The 20,059-nt window shown below is 43.3% G+C and overlaps 1 long non-coding RNA gene across 1 annotated transcript in view; it reads left to right on the top strand.

Moving 5' to 3' along the window:
- The first annotated feature begins 3,576 nt into the window (after positions 1 to 3,576).
- LOC141084049 (uncharacterized) overlaps positions 3,577 to 20,059 on the top strand; it is an 81,618-nt gene continuing 65,135 nt past the window's right edge. Inside the window, exon 1 of the long non-coding RNA XR_012230915.1 lies at positions 3,577 to 3,925. This is a non-coding gene — a long non-coding RNA (uncharacterized lncRNA). The remainder of the gene's footprint in view (positions 3,926 to 20,059) is intronic.

Raw genomic sequence — 20,059 nt, 5'->3', positions numbered from 1 at the left:
GGGAAAGGTATCGTCCCTGTCCATGGTTACTGGTCCACGCATCGGTGGTCAGGTGGACCTTGCTACTAACGGCGTTTAGTAGCGCATGTTTTATTTTGCCCTCAACATGTTTCTGCAGGGCAGGGACGGCTCGCCTGCTGAAATAAAAGCGGCTGGGCACGTTGTATTGGGGGACTGCCAATGCCATTAAGTCCCGGAAGGTGTCAGTGTCCACCAGCCTGAATGACAGCATTTCAACTGCCAGAAGTTTGGCAATGCCAGCATTCAGAGACTGTGCTCGGGGATGGTTTGCCGAGTAAGGGCGCCTTTTATCCCATGCCTGTGCTACCGATGGCTGTGATGGATGGGAACGTGCTGTTATGGGTGGAATCTGACAGGGTCTCCGGACAACAGTGGCAGAGGTTCTTCCTTGGCGATCCTGTGAGGAAGCCGAACCAGCAGTGTGTGAGCTGGAGGAAGAGGGCCCAACACGAACTGAAGAGGTGGTAGGTGGTGCTGTACGTTGGCCTACGTCTTGAGGGTGTCTCTGCAACTCCAACTCGTGCTTGGTGCGCACATGTTTCCACATATTTGTGGTATTGAGGTTGCTGACATTTCTCCCTCTTTTGACTCTCTGATGACACAGCTTGCATTTGACAAAGCAAATGTCATCTGCAACTGTGTCAAAAAAGGACCACGCACTGCAACTCTTGTGAGCGCCCGGTTTGCCTTTGGAAGGAAGAATGCTCCTAACGGGTGCCGAAGTGGAGGGTACAGGCAACCAAGTCTTCCCCCTCCCTCTGCCTCCTGTTTTGGCCGGTAGGGGAATCTCTTCCTCCGAGCTGCTCCCACCACCTTCCTGTTGCTCACGCCATGATGGGTCAAGGACCTCATCATCTTCCCTCCCCTCTTCAAACAGCTGCTTCTCCGGGGTTGTCTCGCCAGCACCGTACGCACCAGAAAGTGGCAACTGAGTCTCGTCATCATCTGATGCGTACTGAGGTGTGCTGACCATAGGCACTGGCCCACTCGCCTCTTCAGATTCAGAGGGACAAAGAAGTTGCGCATCACTGCATACTCCCTCTTCTTCACATTCAGGAATGCTGCTTGGCTGGCCCCCTCTTTCCAAGCCAACAGATTCCGAGAACAGAAGTAGAGATTGTGATGGCTCCTGTCCATGTCTCTCTGACTGCCTGGGCACTTTGGCAGGTGGTGAAGAGACAGATGGTTGCTCTTCGGTGCTCTGACCCTGAGAGGATGCGGAAGTAATTGAAGTCGATGCGTTAGCTGCCATCCATCCGACAACGGCTTCAATTTGTTCCTCCCGCAGCAGTGGGGTACGTTGAGGTCCTACAAAGCTGCGCATAAAGGACTGTTGCCTGCTAAAATTGGGGGATGCTGATCCACTGGTGCCCGCAGCAGGCCCAGAATCCCCACGTCCTCTACCTGTAGAATCCCCACGTCCTCTCCCTGCAGAATCCCCACGTCCTCTCCCTGCTGAAACTCCACGCCCACGCCCACGCCCCCGCGCCTTACTCCCTGCCTTCTTCATCTTGCAAGACTGCTTAAGATAGGCAAAAAAGGACAAAGGGGGGCCTTAGTGTGCTTATTCCTGAACAGCTGGTTACAGGTACAAGAAACACTAATTTTATGAAGTGTGTGTGTGTGGACTAGACTTTAATAGGAGCTGATGTGGCCTACACAAGTTCAAAATGTAGTGTTTGGTGAACTTTTTATGTGGTTTCTTTGTTTGAAACAAACTCAAAGTATGAGAACAAAGAATTGAAACTGATAGTATCACCAACTTTTTGGAGCTATTACAATGCAGGCAGGTAACCTACAATGCAAAAGATGAGGCTCCAAAAAAATTGGGTAATACTAATCTGGCTGCGCCGGCAGGGCACAAGCCAGAAAAAAAGGCTCCTCTATCTACTCCTATATAGTGTTTGCAACCAACCAATGTTGATGGATACGGATGGATGCACACTAATAGGAGAAGAAAAAATGAGCTGCACTCAGAGACAAATATGTGTGAGGCAGTGACGCACGTTGAGCGTCCTACAACCAGACGTAGCTGCAGGACACTCTACTCAGCGTGAGCTGCACTCACACACAGTCAGAGACCTCTCAGACAGCCGTCAACAGTGCAGCTAAGTGGGCACTGGCACTGACAGGCTGCAGAAAGGCTCCGCTGTGTACTCCTATATAGTGTTTGCAACCACCGTAGATGGAGACGGATGGATGCACACTAATAGAAGAAAAAATGAGCTGCACTCAAATAAAAATATGTGTGAGGCAGTGACGCACGCTGAGCGTCCTACAGCCAGACGTAGCTGCAGGACACACTACTCAGCGTGAGCTGCACTCACACACAGTCAGAGACCTCTCAGACAGCCGTGAACAGTGCAGCAAAGTGGACACTAGCACTGAAAGGCTGCAGAAAGGCTCCGCTGTCTACTACTAGTGTTTGCAACCAACGTATATGGATACGGATGGAAGCACACTAGATTGAAATTATTTAAAAAATGCAGCTCAAAAAATAAAAGATGTATGAGGCAGCAGTGATCACACTGGGTGGCCTACAGCCTGACGTGGCTGCAGGACCCACTCCACAGCGTGAGCTGCACTCACACAGCCCTTGCAGACAGCTGTGAAAACAGCGCTGCTAGGGAAAAGCAAGCTACAGTGGTGGTTTATGTAGCCTGGATAAAGCACAATATTGTTTTTAGAATCGCTATTTCTAACTGTCCCTCACAGTCTTCTACAGCAGCCTGTCCCTAACTGAATTCACAGCAGAGTGACCAGAAATGGCGGCTGCGGTGGCTTTTATAGTGCATCATGACATCATTTCGGCAGCCAATCACAGCCATGCCAATAGTTAACATGCCTACATGCCTAACAGGATGTGCCCACACTTCGGAGGATTCCCATTGGCTTAATCAAAGCAAGCAGGCTCATAGCATGATGGGAACTTCCTATTCCGATTCCGATCCCGGAATCCGATATGAAAAAAGTATCGGAATTAAGTATCGGAATTCCGATACCGCTAATATCGGCCGATACCCGATACTTGCGGTATCGGAATGCTCAACACTAGTTAGGACTCCATTTACATGGTCAGGCTTCTTCATGACAAACAGACAAAACAGTTCAGTATAGCGTGGCAGTCCTAGAGCTGTGAAAATGTGATTGCAATTTAGCATATAAAACACACTGATACCTTCTTTGGTTAACCTTAAAATAGTTATAAAAAAGGTTGCATGTGTAGAAGAGCAGTATTGTCTTGGCTGTCTTCAGTCAGGGTCGGAGGTCATCCATATGTATTGTAAAAAAAAAAGTGGCTGTGGGATGTATCCTCTTCCAGGGCTCCAGGACCGTGGTCATGGCTCGGGTGAACATAGAGAGGCTATACTGTGCCCCTTGAGGCATCATAGTCCAAATATATTGCTGGCCCTCGTGTGAAAACAAACAGGTACTGGCTTGCAGCATGTAGAAATAAACTGAAGAAAGCATTGGCCAGGTCAATCACCGTGAACCATAGAAAAATAAATAGAATTGATAAAAACAAAACATAGTGTGTGGGTTTGGTACCATAGATGTGTTCAGTACTATAACTTCATTGACATGTATTATCATGTATTATCCATAACTTCATAGAAATAATTGCAAATTATGAAATGGAGGGTAAATATTGCAATTTCCTTGGCAGCTGGGCTACTGGCTTCTGCCCCACCTTTACAAACTGGATTTTCAGCCTGCCAATATTGAGTCTGGGATCAGTGCCATTAGTTCAACGCCCACATGATCTACAGATGTGTCCTGTAAAAAAAAAAAAAAGAAAAGACTACATACTTCTTCAGCAAGTAGATCAATGTCCCTGATCAATCTTCTGATTGCATCGGGACCCACCAGGAATTTGAGAGGAGTATCCTCAACCTCTGTCTGGGTGAGAGATGTTGTTTCTCCATTGTATTTTTGTGGGGGGGGGGGCGAGCTGTTTACTAGGGTATCTGTCTCCTGGCATTTCCAGGAGTCCTTGCATGTAGTAGATTGTGTATAAAAGTATGAGCTTTGAGGTTTAAAAGATGATGATGATAATTATGTCCCCTCACCATATAACGATAAATACTGTAGATTATCAGTCTGAGCTATTTATTTCCTGTCTCCTCCGGTTCTGTTTACTTATATACCTCCATGTCATATTCATCTTTTTCTTCATTATTCTTTTCATAAATTACATTAATTAATAAAACTATAATGGATGCTGGACAGGATGTAGCACAAGACGTGCCGTCTATATAAATAGTTGGAAAGAAGGTACGGCTCTTTGGGTTGGTCATCTGACAGTCAGAACAAGTCTCACGATATTCTGCATTCTGCGTTTGACAGCTGGCACACGTCCAGTCATCGGGAATGTATATAGAAGTATAAATGAATGTAATGCAGATATTGCAACTGACATCTTCCTGTGTAAATATTTGTTTTGCACAAAATTCAGCAATCTTGTTATATTCCTCTCCTCATGCCTTTTTTCCTAACTTCCTCTGCCATCTTATAAAATGCTTCAGGGTCCTGTAACACCTCATAATACCTGAGGCTGGGACGCTGCTCTCCACTCGTTAACACATTCTTCTATCCCTTCTTATCTAATGCTCCTCCCCTCGTGATCGGAGGGTTTCTTAACGTACATTTTCTTTCTCACTCCACTATGGGTCATATCTGTCTTATAGATATTGACTGACTGCTCCCACCCATTCTATCATCTGAATTCTGAGTATATCTGAAAAACATATGTATGTGGGCGTCTTGAAACAAATTCTCACGGGGTTATGAACAGTTGGATATGTGACTGTAAAAGCTGTATGTACTCCTTATGTCCGAGTAAAGGGGTCTTCAGTGAACATAGTGATGTCTAGCTATCTTGAACACAGTAATATAGGGAATTAACCAACAACTAACACCAGAGTATTTCACAAATCTTGTGTATCCAGAAACTGCGTAGTATAAAAATACCTTATAAATTGTTAAAATTTCTGTTTCCTCAAAACTTTCGCTCAAAAATATTTCAAAGAAAACCATCTCATAGAGAAATATAATAACATTAGAAAACAATAACTAAAAAGTAACAATAGACCTCGGATCTCACAGAGATATCTGTACAAATCAAGCAATTACCATTCAAGTAATTCTCTTTCTACCTGAACCAACTAACCTTATAATTATAGTATGCAGAACAAAACCAGTTTATCCAATTCTCTAATTTCACAACATATATATGTATACACACACAGAATGCATTCAAAAATTTTAACCACATGCTAGTACGCCTCCTGCAAATTATACACACTACAAAAGACAAAAGACAATGAATTTAAAACTGGTACTGACATCAAATACTGCGAATCCTTGACACCAAAACAATTCGCAATTTACCTATCCATATGCCAGCCTGATTTGTAGAGGTGAAAAATCTACACCTGGGCAAACCATACTTTTCAGGGAGAGAGCAATCACTCAGTCACATCAACACGGTAATTGAAATTACCCTTCCACCCATATAACTTATGAACCTATGCTGCAGCTAAAACACCATCATCTTAGCCAGATGATGTCCGGTGGGAAACCCGCAAGAAGTCACCAACCACTTAGAGGTTGGAAAATCACTGAGAGTAATCAAGCCCCTACTCCCACTTGCCCACTGGGAGAGACACAGTTCAGACTTCTGCGATCATCGGTCAAGCCGAGAGCAGGACCGGAACCAGAGTGACAGTGAATTTGCTCAGTACGTCTCCCTATCTATATTTTTTTTTTTTTCCTTTTCAGGCTGGCTGAGGTAACAATCACGTATGCAAACAACCAAAACAGCAAAGCAGAGAGGCAAAGCAGATAAGGCAGACAATTAAACTTTTAGATTACCGTAATTATAAATATGCTTGAAGGGTTACTGTGTGTATACTATAAAACAACTCATTACACTCTATATTTTATATCCTCCGGACTGAATACAGATAATGTAGCGTGATTGTTAAACACTTTGCATTCAGGAAATGCAGCTGAAATAGCAGTCTAACCAGTATGGCAGTATATTCAATATGAGAGCTGCGGACAGGCGTGTCACAACAATGCATCAATACTTCAAACATAAAAAAAACTATTATGAATGTATTCCTTATCCCTTTCACTGTTCTTTTGTTACCAAGGCAACTAGGGCTGGGCTTTTTGTCACTTTAGGTATAGTAAATAGTGGTAATCACCTCTAGATAGGTGGTTGATATTTCAGCAGAGGGGGGAAAAATTAGTAATCACCTCTTTCCTTAAAAATATGTATATGCCGTGTCATTCACGTCACCGGGCCCAGTTTATACTGTGGGCGTATGGCCGGACGTGAGCACCTATATGTGTATATATATACCTATAACTTCTTCGACCTTCTAAGGTCGGAACCAGGGTGATAACCCAGTGGAAACATCCCCTTTATACTCTGCTCTGTTTGTTTCTAGTAGCGCTAGTGCAGTATGAAATAGTTTTTAACAGATACTTGACAGATTCTAGATACACCCTCTGAATTGGTTAGACCGGATAATACACACAGACAATTAAGGAATTATATACCTGACCGGGTCCGTAGGCTCAGGACTTTCAAACGTGGTCAGTTTAAGGGTTCAGAGAAGACAGCCAACTATCTCCTCCCAGCCGGACGTGAATACAGAAGGTTAGGTAAGATGATATATTTTCTCACCAGGTCTCGAGCTGCAGTCTCATCCCGCTGGAAAGACGTCCGTCCTGGGGGGAGATTTTGTTGCGGCTGTGATCATCTGGTATCGTCCTGAGCCCCACGTTGGGCGCCAACTGATGATTCTGTCACACTAAGGTGCGACCCGTCTTAATTGTCTGTGGCCGAATTGTAGCTTTGGCACAAGGTATACGTATACTCGAGAAAAGAATACACAAGACAAGAGGGTATCGTGTCAGTATGATTCTTCTCTGTCTTTAATCAAACGTGTACAGCTTTTATAACTGAATTTGAGCTACATCATCAGTTACATCATGGACATGTTTCCAGTTACTATTTGCTTTTCCCAGGTCGCTACACAATTATTATGTACATTTCTGGGTTACCGTTTACTGCTCCCATATTGCTAAACAATACTTATATACACAAGTATTGTTTTCTAGCTTGGCTTACCCTGGTCCACCCAGTTTATTCAATATTTGATGAAGCTTAGGTGAGTGATACCATACAGAAACAACTCTAAGAAAATATAAGAAAATCAGAAGTATCTTAAAGAAACATGATCCCAATATCCAGCAAAGCGTCCATATAGTGGTACAGTTTTGATTCTTGTATATATTCATGTGCCATATATTCTTCCCTTAACAATAGTAACATAGTTAGTAAGGCCGAAAAAAGACATTAGTCCATCAAGTTCAGCCTATAAAATTCTGTCAGAATAAATCCTCAGATCTACGTCCTTCTAAAGAACCTAACACTAACTGTAAGATACAATATTGTTACACTCCAGGAAGACATCCAGGCCTCTCTTGAACCCTTCGACTGAGTTCGCCATCACCACCTCCTCAGGCAGGGAATTCCAGATTCTCACTGCCCTAACTGTAAAGAATCCTCTTCTATGTTGGTGGAAAAACCTTTTCTCCTCCAGACGCAGAGAATGCCCCCTTGTGACCGTCACCTTCCTTGGTATAAACAGATCCTTGGAGAGATATTTGTATTGTCCCCTTATATACTTATACATGGTTATTAGATCGCCCCTCAGTCATCTTTTTTCTAGACTAAATAATCCTAATTTTGCTAATCTCTCTGGGTATTGTAGTTCCCCCATCCCCTTTATTAATTTTGTTGCCCTCCTTTGTACCCGCTCTAGTTCCATTATATCCTTCCTGAGCACCGGTGCCTAAAACTGTACACAGTACTCCATGTGCAGTCTAACCAGAGATTTGTACAGAGGCAGTATAATGCTCTCATCATGTGTATCCAGACCTCTTTTAATGCACCCCATGATCCTGTTTGCCTTGGCAGCCGCTGCCTGGCACTGGCAGCTCCAGGTAAGTTTATCATTAACTAGGATCTCCAAGTCCGTTTATCATTAACTAGGATCCCCAAGTCCTCCATGTCAGATTTACCCAGTGGTTTACCGTTCAGTGTGTAATGGTGATATTGATTCCTTCTTCCCATGTGTATAACCTGTTTAGCATTGCTCTTGACCTCTTGCAGCAGACACATAGAGAATGAATAGAGGTGATCGGGCATGTGCACTGTCTCTCCATTCTAATAGGGACAAACATTTCCCATTCTGCTGACTGATGACTCCTGCTGATCTATAATGTATGATAATTTATCTTCACTGAAGAACCCCTTTAAGTATTATTGAAATAATCAAATCCAATGCACATTTGCAACAGAATGTGTGTACATGTTTGCAACTAATTAATAAGAAAAATTAAAAATGTTGGAAAAAAATACATAGGAAATATGAGCAAAGTATCTATGAAAAGCAGCCCATTAAGTATGCCACAAAGTTATGTCATTTTTCCTGTTTTACTTCAGTGGAGTTTTTCAGTTGATTCATGTTGCCTGAACCACTGTCAGCATGAGTCAAACTTGAGCTGCAGTATTGAGTAACATGTGTTTAAGGCCTTTTTTACATGTCAGTTATTTTCACACATGATAAAAATAAGTTTAGCAGTGTTTTTGATTAGTTTGGTCAGTTTCATTAGTTTTTTCTGATGGGCCCAAAAAAAAGGTTTTCCATCTGCTATCATTTTGTGAAAAACAGCACACAAATGGCATCCAAGTGCTGTCTAAGTTTTCAAGGACCAATAGACTTGCATTGCTGATTTTCATCTGAAACTTGGATCAAGATCAGACCAGTCTCCATGGATTTGCCCAACAGTTATTTTCTGTGAGAAAATTTGGAACTATCACAAAGACAATCATAGGTACGAGTGATATCTATGAAAAGCACAGATATCACTTGTACGCGAAAAACTGACGTCTGAATTGCACCTTTTTCTTAAATGTTCTGGCATTCTGGATAAAACATACTTTGAAAAGCTACCTAGGTAGTATATGTTTTGGATTATGGTTTCTCCTGTAAGTCATAAGGAGCAGTCGCTGGGAACCTGCCTTGTACTAGTCATCTATGATACATAAGATACATAGTTCCTAGCGGTCTTTTCAAAGTATATTCTCTCTGACAAGCTGCAGCATTTCAGAGTACAACATCCACAACTGCAATAAAGAAGCCAATGTCTTATTGTTGCTGCCTGTATTTCGGGCTGCATGAGTCAGCTGACAGGTTTACATTTAAAGATCAAACTAAATTTTGTTTTTAGAAATTATTGCATATATACTGTATATGCTGCTTGTCACGAATAGCTAATGAAGATAAGTTGTAAGTAAAGAAAAGATTCCATAATATACCCAAACCATAATCCATGCTATAGTGATCCCGTGGGTAGTGGAAACCTTCTCATCTTTGAAAATAGTTGGTAAGAAATTTTAAGTAAAAAATTTAACAAATGCATGTATAAAACCTGTCGAATCTAAAACTCTTATTGTATAATATTTGTTACAGAATGTAATATTTATCCAAGATCCATTTATGTTTTAACTGAAATATGTAGATTGTTGTTGTTAAGGGCTGGGGGAACGCACCAAATATTAAAGATTAAATAATATATAAGGTGCGTTCGCAGCCCAGGGCCCAGAGGTGACCAACTGCAGCTAAAACAATGGGGAGAAGGCATGTAGGAGAGAGCCGGACACCGGTGGGAAAACACTAACCCGGTGCTAACAGGCACGAACCCCTTTACTTCACGAGGCACGTACCAGCCGGCGAACAATCGCAACCTGTTAACGTCACAGGTCATGATAGTGTGAACCACTGCTTAGTACGAGTGCCCTGTCCGCCCTGACGGATGCCACTAACCAGTTTATCAACTGAGCTGGAAAGCGCTCCTAAGGCGCACGGCGTTACTTAGGCGGACGCTGCGGTAGCAGTGGTCCAGAAGGCCTGTACTGGCCGACGCCCAAGGCGCAAGAGGAAGATGATGAGGAACACTGCAGAGCTATGCAGTGTCAGAGCTGCTGTGCTGACTCCAATTCCTAACCCTAACACATGCGTAATATCCAAGGAGGGGAAATTATAATGCATCAGTCACCAGGCTCAATCATCCATTATCACACATACACTAAGTACTATAGCCTCAGAGTCTATCATAGCGCATGGCGGGGCAGCCATGCAAATCTTTTATAGCCGTGCCCTTCTGGGACCTTCCTGATCCTCCTGATGGACCAATCAGAACTGGAGAAGGACCTGAGCATGTGACTCCCGATCCCCAATGCGAGATCATCTCATGAGCATTCTCAGTGGACTGAAGGAAGGACTTAGACCCTGGAGTCTTTTGCTGCTGACCAGGCTGCATTGCCATAACTGGACCAGAGGTAGCAGCAGCAACCAAACCCACAATGCTGGTGTGGGCAGAACGCTGGGATCGTGGAGCCTGCTGAGCAGGCTCCACTGCGGCCGGAGAGGAATGGGAGACCGACAATGGCAAGGCTTGGGATTCCTGCTGTGCAGCGCCTGGAACCCAATGCCTAACAGTTGTATGTGGCAAAATTTGTACAAGATATGTTAAGATCTAATATTAACCTACAAGCCACTTGTCTCGTGAACAGATAAAAGATATTTTTTTCTTCTGTAGGTATAACATATTTGCTTTATGGAATGATGCTAAGCTCATAAGTGTATCTAAACCATTGAACATTGAACTGTACAAAACGCTTTGCTAGAGGTCAGATTTTGCTGTTCGCTGAGATTATGACTCGGTAAATTGTAATGTATTAAGGCTATAAAGTTAATTGCTGCAAGGTACGGTCTATCAAATAAGATGATGGAAAAGGAGTTTAAAGCAGTTTGTTGTTTGTATTTTGGTAAGAAACCAATTTGTCACATTATTGCAAAGGTCTCGTTGCAAAATACATCTTGTTAGTGAAATCTGTGACCAATTTTCTTTCAAATTAACAATTTTAATTTGCTGTTGGCCTTCTTTACATAAGAATTATTCTTACAATGTCAACCAAAAACAAATCCATTTGCGTGATTAATTTGTGTGGACATCTGAAATCAATCCCTAATGGTTTTCATTCACCCCAATTTAAGGAAATATACTGAATTGTCATATGTAATGTTTACAAACAGTCATTTTGATAATCTACTGTTCCTTAATCAGATTCAGCAGATAGGGCAGAAGGTCAAATACTGTTCACACATTACTGAACTAGACATCTGCCGAGGCTTCGGGAGAATTTAATTCTGCACACTAATAAAGCCCACTGGCTGTGAACATGCTTCAGAGACTGTGAAAATGGCTCAGAGCTATCACATTTAGAAAGCAAGTTCTATTGTCAACCAGCCTTGTGAATTACTGGTCTTGAGGGTGCTGCGATCTGCTTTGCATATGTGATATAGAGCTTGTTTCACTTCCAAATCTACGCACTTTATTTAACTACAAACTAATATATCTATTTATAATGGGCTTATTTTTTACAGTTTATTTCACAAAATATAACTTCACTTTCAAATGACAAATTTGAACAGTTTAAAGGAAATTGCTTTTGTATGAATCCCCATATTCTTTGCCAAATAAAGACAAATCATTGACCCTTGTACAGAAGCACGGGAAACATTATTTTCAAATTTCAAATGAATACAGCTGTCTGCATGTTATAATAATGTAGGAAAGGTGACCTGATGGATGGACAGACTTGTCAGAATAGAGAAAGGAAGGTTTGCACAGTTTAGACAGGTGTCAGTTATTACTGTGGGGAAACAGCTAGGAAAGTGTAGTGGACGTGCAGTACCTTGGGTTGACCATTAGAGGGCAGGGAGGAGTGTGAGCATAGGACTTGACATCAGCTTAGGGCTTAAGAAACCGTTGGTCATGGGGGGGCGGAGTTAGAGGGAACCGGGAAAGATATAAATTTGACAGGAGGGTTCCAGAAAGTTCCAGCCCCCAGGGGGAGCTCAAGTGACAAGAAGACTGTGACAGTTGGTGCACTGTGAGAAGACCCAATCCAGGGGGACAGAGGAGAAAGAAAGTCAGGGGGGTGGTCCTGACACAAAGACCGCAATATAGACGAGGCACAGAGGTAAAACATATCGTATTGAGGAAGGCGTCTGACCAGTAAAATTACTGTTGGTTTACGGGCCTATGGCGGCCACAGTGATGGACCTGTCAGGAGCATCAATAAGCGAAGAGGGACGGTACTTACATATACGTCCCCTGGTGAAGAGTACGGTGTGTAATGTGTATTGTAACCGGAGGGCCTTGAAGAGAATTGCGGTGTGCTGAGAGACCGTCAGGTGGACGGCGAGAGAAAAAAACTTGGACCTGTTGCACCCGAAACCTGCCTCCAAATTATCTCTGTTACATCTCTGCGTGGTAGAAGAGGGACCACCCCCCAGTCCGGCCCACCAACCCTACACTTGGTGTAGTCAGCAGGATCAACGCCGCTAATACAATATCTTCTGCAGCAGGCCTGCCTCTGAGGAGTGGAAACGGACTTGGACTGCACTGTGTGGATTATAAACACCTGTGGATTACAAATTACCAACCTGTGAATTACAAATTGGGAGCACTGTGGAGTACCTGTGTTGTCAGCAGAGGATCCGGGGCGGTACCAGGTCTATAGCAAGATGGCGGTGGCGACTAACGGGGGTCCCGCTGTCACCAAAATGCGACGGACAGCGGACCCTGTGTCACCACTATGTCACAGTCCCACCACTGACACGGGTGTATCAGCGGACGGAGGGACGAGACACAATGCCGGCACACGGCTATCACAGGCACAGTTGGGGCTTATCTTAGTTATCCCACCACTGGCACCATGTGACAAAAATATCCAGCAAGCTACTCTCGCTCTACAATTTGCCGCAGGGGGAGTTTAATTTGGATGCTCCACCACTGCTATCAATCTTCCAAGTACTGCGGGGATTTATGTATATCCCACTTTCTCAGTTCCACTTTGGAACTCACAGCTCTCCGGCGCCCCCCTTACCCTCAGGTCAGTCAGGGAACTGCACCTAGGATAATTAGTCGCCGGACGGGCTGCCTGTTGTGAACCGGCAATTAGGCTTCTGCAGTAAGGGAATTATCAATGCTGTGGCCGCAGCCCCTTATTCAGCAATATAAGACCCTTCTGTACTGCCAGCAAGCCGCAATAGCCGTACACAACGTGCTGCCACCAGTCACGGTTACTTAATTCACAGTGTTAAATTAAGAGGGTCCGTGGCAAACCCCTTGAATTAGTAGCGATTATCTAACAAAGGCGTATAGTTCGAGTCTTAGAGCATGGAGACAGATCTAAATAATTATATAATTTATTCCCTGAAAAAGTAGGGCAGTGATTACAGATAAAAGTTGCTATAAAATTGAGACATAAAATATGTACATTAGACAAGTATAAAGCAAAGTGGATGAAAGAAGAAGGTACACTCACATTTAGTCAGTTGTTGTTAGGCATCCCATGTGGCTTAAAGGGGGGTGGAGGCGGAGCTGCACGTCTCCACTCATCTGGGTTCTTCTCAGCACAAGGATTGGAGCTCTTCTGAGCTGGTTTTGCCAGGGAATGCCTTATAGACTTTCCTATGTGACATCACGGAGAGGTGCATTCTGGGTTGATCCCACCTCTCTCATCCAAGTTATGTTTTGGCTACAAAACTTAGATTAGCTATAACTTTATGGGAGAAGCTGGTATGGACTCATCAGTGGTATCATGTTTCCCAGCGTAATGAGCCCATCAAGAAAACATCAAACATCTATGCGATATGACCGTCCATTTGGGAACAAATCATATCTCATGTTCTGGACAGGGTAGAACTTCGAAAGATACGCGGTATCGAAGCTGGGACCGCTCAGGTTACAAAAATATGATTTTCATATCTCTACTTGGTACGGTTTTCGCAGGGCAGGCTCTTAAAGGTTTACTTCTAACTCCTGCTTTCAAACAAAGAGTTTTCCTTTCCCGCACTTTTTTTTCCCTCTTTCAGCTGAGGCTGAGAGAAGCCAAATGGGGTGGCAGGAAGTTGATTTATAACACCTGGGGGGGAAGGGAAGCTGCTGCAGTGTGCAATGTAACTGAGACACTGGCAGGCAGCTTCTTACAAAATGGAGGATTTTTAGCACATTGCAACAGAAAACATATCTTGCAGACATTGTACATCACACCTCCCCCCTTAAGAGGGCGCTAAGGAGGCATTACCTCTCGGTAATCGGCCATGCGCACCTCAGCGGCTTCGCCCCGGCGAGACAACCCATTGGCATTGCCGTTTTCACTGCCCTTCCTGTGTTTTACAGTAAAGTCGTACTGTTGAAGGGCAAGGCTCCAGCGGAGCAACCTTCCATTGGTTCCGGACACTGTGTGCAACCAGCTCAGAGGGTTGTGGTCAGTTACCACCGTGAAGGCGCGCCCGTACAGGTAGGGCTGCAAGCGCTGCAGTGCCCACACCATGGCCAGACACTCCTTCTCGATGGTCGAGTATGCCACTTCCCTCGGCAAAAGTTTCCGGCTCAGATACAACACGGGGTGCTCTTGGTCCCCCAAATCGACCTGGCTAAGCACAGCACCGAGGCCAAACTCGCTGGCGTCGGTCTGTACCAGAAACGGACGACTGCTGTCGACTGCTCTCAACACTGGAGAGTTGCACAGGGCTGCTTTCAAAGCTTGGAAAGCCACCTCACAGTCATCTGTCCAGTTGACTGTTTGGGGTAGCCTCTGCTTGGTGAGGTCAGTCAAGGGTTTGGCAAGGGTGCTATAGTCCTGTACGAACCGCCTATAGTACCCTGCCGTGCCCAAGAAGGACTTCACCTGTTTCTTGGTCCTGGGGGTGGGCCAGGACACGATTGCGTCCACTTATTCTGGCTCTGGACTCATGGAACCCCCGCCTACCCGGTGCCCCAGGTAGTGGACCTTGTGCATGTCTATCTGGCACTTCCCCGGCTTGATGGTCAGGCCTGCCTGGTGAAGATGCTTGAGCACCTCCTGGAGGTGCTGAAGGTGTTCCTCCCAGGTGGAACTGAAGACGGCAATATCGTCTAAGTATGCCACCGCGTACTCCTCCAGTCCCCGAAGCAGGTGGTTGACCATCCGCTGGAAAGTGGCAGGGACATTCTTCATGCCGAAGGGCATGACCGTGGACTCGTACAGTCCAAAGGGGGTGATAAAGGTGGATTTCTCCTGCGCCCCAGGGCTCAGGGGAATCTGCCAGTATCCCCGACTCAAATCCATGATGGATATGTAGTTGGCGTTTGTCAACCGCTCGAGCAGATCCTCGATGCGTGGCATTGGGTGGGCATCAGAGGTTGTGATGGCGTTGAGCCCCCTGTAGTCCACACAGAACCGCGTGGTTCGATCCTTTTTAAACAAAAAGGGAAGATTGGAGGGCACCGCTAAATGAAATCAAATATGGGGGGTTCACCAAAAGCAAGTCAAAAATTGAAACATGAAACTGGAAGGAAAGCGGCTTGCTTATACAATGGGAACACCACAGATATAAATGATATGCACACAATTTTATTGAAAAAATCAACAGACAAGGAAAAGCACAAATTCCATAAAAACATTTAAAAACATGTGCAAACAGAATCATAAACCATGTCATGTAGTACTGACATGATAACCCACCCACATCAAAAAATCCCACAGAAATAGACAAACAACCACATGAAATGTCTAGTATAGCATAATTTGAATGAAGTAGATCCAAAAAAGATCTAAAATGCACAATCCAAAAAAAAAAAAAAAAATGTATGCAGTTGAAAACTATTCACAGCACCATGAAAAATGTGTATGCAAAAACCTTATGGGAAGATGAGGCTGATATGTGTGCACCCCTGGTGTGATTAATAAAAGCATGCAAACCGCATGTTACCAGGAAAGTACAGCCAGTAAAAAATTGAATGCAAAAACCCATATAGGACAAAGGAGCTGGTGACTGGGCACCCCTGGTGTGCTGAGTGAGTACATGTAGACCACAAACAACCAGAAGATGCAAACAATAACCATCAATTATACCAGAACTCCATGGATACACATATAAAAAGCGATGAAAGTGCCTAGTGCCTCTGCGAGATAAGATGGTGGGGGGGAGCAACCCCAGGCGTATCGCCACCAACGAGTGGCTTTCTCAAGGGAGGGATAGAGCGCTAAATCCATGTGTGTGTCGGTCATATTTATATGGTAAGCACATGTGCAGTATAATTAAGTTAACACTTACTGGAGTGAGGCAACGAGAGAAACACATGGCAGTGGCCATCTTGTCAGCATAACATGGCTAGCAATAAAGTTGAGCAGGGTGGTTAGACCACGCATGCGTGGAGAGCATCAAGAAATCAAGCGATTAGATACAGATACAGCCGCGGCCATCTTGTCAATGTCAGACAAGAGGGCAATAAAGTTTGAACAAATGCACAAAGGAAAAAAAAACAAAAAAAAAACCCCAAAACATATGTTTATAGACATTCGCGTAAAATATGCGCCTGCGGCATCTGGAATATAGTTGATTTTTATTGTAAAACAGTAGATACACTCAGTTAATCACCACAGAATGTGCATCTAAATACTGTACGTACTATATACCATATAATGAAATGATCACAATATGCTCTAGATAGAAGCCTGCGCAGACATTTACACATGAAAGTAAGCACACATGCAATGAAGCACATGCCCAAACATCCGTGCAAAATTTTTTGCATCTATAATCCTCAAGCTGAAATCTACCCTAATCAACCAAATGGGCACAATACGCTGCATATAGAAAATGGATATTGATACTATTTTATAATTAGTGGCATATAAACATCTATCAAAAACACAAATATGAAATCAGACGCATAAAAAATCTATAGATATAAATCTGAGTATATCTCCATATGATGAAGTAAACGCATCCACAGTGTATACTCACATGCGTGAGTTGTAAAAAAAAAAACAAAAAAAACAAAAACGCATGCTGCCACATCAAAATGTGTACATGGAGAATGGTGAACTCATTTAGAACAGAGCATTATATGAATAAATATGGTCATAAAGAAGATGAAACCAATAAATATAAGCTCAAGATGGTTACAGACTAAATGATATACAGATATTTTAATTTAAGTAGAAATTTATGCACCACAAATGAAACCTTACATCACTGTGCAAGAGATGAAAATGCACACAAACATGGAAAGCCAATAAATGGCCCATCAAAGGATGGACATGTGACCTCAAGAGTAAAAAGTACTGTGGTCACAAAAGACCGGGAGCATGGTGCTGTGAATAGTCAAAAATGGTGCTGTGAATAGTCAGCCAATGTAAACATGGGCAAGCAATACTCGATCTTAAAACAAAGACACAGCAAACCAAAAAGAAGGAATAGGAAGGGCGGGTCCATGTTGACTTTATACAACAACTTATAGTTGAGATTCATAGTCTTGCAGAAGTTCAAATCACCAGATCAAATATACGTTGTTCCGGACGAAAGATGTAACAAAAACCGGAATCATCATGGGGAGTACTATAAGCCACCTAAAGATGTAGGGGAGAAAAAGAGGAGAATGTAAAGGCATGGTATTATCCATAAAAACCTGAAAATAGAAGCTCCTCATTTAATCCCTGTGGGGCCATACTCCTTAAATTATAGATCCAGCGTGACTCTCTGCGAAGTAGTTCTTTTGTTGGATTACCACCACGAATGCTATTCCTTATTTGAGCTATTACTAACACCCGTAAACCCAAATGTCTGCCTCCATGGTAGTCCAAAAAATGGCTAGCCATAGAGGTTATGGGCTTACCCTTCTCACGGTCCGATCTGGCCTTATTCATGTTTGAAATGTGCTGTTGCACTCTCCGTCTGAGTTCTTGACTGGTTTGTCCTACATAAATTTTAGGGCATTGGCAAATCAAAAGATAGATCACATTTCTAGATTTGCAGTTGGAATAATGCCTCAATTGAATTGTACCTGGAAAGATTGGAAGTGAGACGGTATCAGAGGCAATCATAAATGGGCAGATAGTACATCCACCACAAGGAAACGAACCTGATAGACGATGCCCAGTACCAATCCGTGTTGTTGGTCCTTGATAATGACTGGTGGTCAAATGATCCTTCAGATTCTTAGCTTTTCTGGCTATGTTTTTTGGTCTATCAGAAAGAAAAGGTTTAAGTTTAGGTTCATTCAATAGGATCTCCCAATGTCTATCTAATACCTGATAAATCTCACACCACTGATTATTATAGGGGGTGATCAAATTGATGGTATGAGACGAATTTCGAGACTTGGGTTGAAGCAGTAATGATCTTTCATTGGTCAAGGCTGTCTGATATGCCTGTGAAATTACTCTACGTGGGTAACCCCTTTCCACGAATCGATTAGTTAGATCCCTAGCCCCTTCCTGGAAGTCAGAATTAGTACTGCAATTGCGTCTTACCCTCAAGAATTGTCCTTTGGGTATGTTATTACGCAGATGTTGAGGATGAAAACTAGAAAAGTGTAGTAAACTGATTGTTGCAGTAGCCTTCCGGAAAAGCTTGGTCTGAATTGTATTGCCGGTTTTCATGATTTTCAAATCCAAAAAATCCACTAGTTCATTTGAGAAGGAAGCTGTCAAAGAAATATTAAAAGAATTATCATTAAGTTGCTCCACAAAATGATGACATTCCTCCAATGAACCTGTCCAAAAAAATAGGACATCATCAATGTATCTGAACCATCGAAACACCTTAGATTGAAAAATGGGCAGGAGGCGCACGTGCGTCTCCTCCCACCAACCCAAAAAGAGGTTGGCGTAAGAAGGCGCACAGCACGCCCCCATTGCGGTACCAGATACCTGTTTATAGAAGACCCGGTCAAATACAAAATAGCTATTCGAAAGTACAAAGTACAATAGATCCAACAAAAAAGATTGATGTCTCCGATCACCTGTTATTTGTTTATTCAAGAAATAAGACACAGCCTCGATTCCCTGAGTGTGTCCAATACAAGTGTACAAAGACTCGACGTCCATGGTGACGAGCACAGTGTTGTCAGGCACTACCAAATCCTGAAGTTGTCGAATCAAGTGGGAGGTATCTTGGACAAAAGAATCTAAGGAAATAACAGACGGCTGTAAAAAGTGAGCAACATAAATGCATGGACGTTCAAAAAGACAACCAATGCCGGCCACAATAGGTCTTCCCGGTGGCTCAGAAACAGATTTGTGCACCTTGGGTAATAAATATAAAGTGGGAACAACGGGGTGATTAGTTGTTAGGAAGTTGAACTCACTTTTACTCAAAATGTCATTTTGCTTAGCAAACATGAGTAGTCGATCAAGTTTTGTTTTGAAAATCCCAGTGGGGTCCGATGGTAAAACCTGGTAGCAAGTTCTGTTGTCCAGTTGACGTTTCGCCTCTTTTATATACATTTCATGTGGCCATAAAATGATGTTTCCACCTTTGTCAGCTTCCTTAATAATGAAAGATCTATTAGTCTTAAGCTTGGTTAAGGCCTGTCTCTCCCCAAAACTCAAATTGTCTCCCTGCTTGCTTGTAACATTGAGCTGAGCGATTTCTTTACTAACTACATTATAAAAAATTTGGATGGTTGGAAATAACGCAAAGGATGGTGTAGCTTGTGATGGTAAACGCCAAACTCGATCAGGGGCATTCCCCAAAGCCTCATTTTCCTGTAATAAAGCAAGAAGATCACTAAAGACTTGCCTTTCATCCTGCGGCAATGTATCAATTATTGAGGGTTGGTAATAAAGCATCTTAAAGGTTAATTGCCTACAGAAAAGATATAAGTCTTTAGTGAGGGTAAATCTATCCAAAGTACTCATGGGTGCAAAAGAAAGTCCCCTAGATAACACTGATGTTTCAATATCTGATAAAATATAGTCAGACAAATTGATAACACATAAATTACCTGTAGTCGTTGAGTTCTGGACGAAGTCTATTTCTTCCTGAATTGTCTCAACTGCCTCTTGTAAGTTGGCGACCATTCCTTGTGGCGACGACCCCTCTTTTTGGGG

This window comes from Dendrobates tinctorius, unplaced genomic scaffold, assembly GCF_039654945.1.
Source record: "Dendrobates tinctorius isolate UK_male_01 unplaced genomic scaffold, ASM3965494v1 ptg000022l, whole genome shotgun sequence".
In the NCBI taxonomy this organism is placed as follows: domain Eukaryota; kingdom Metazoa; phylum Chordata; class Amphibia; order Anura; family Dendrobatidae; genus Dendrobates; species Dendrobates tinctorius.
The sequence above is the reverse complement of the archived record's forward strand: the minus strand, read 5'-3'. Positions and strand labels throughout refer to the sequence as shown.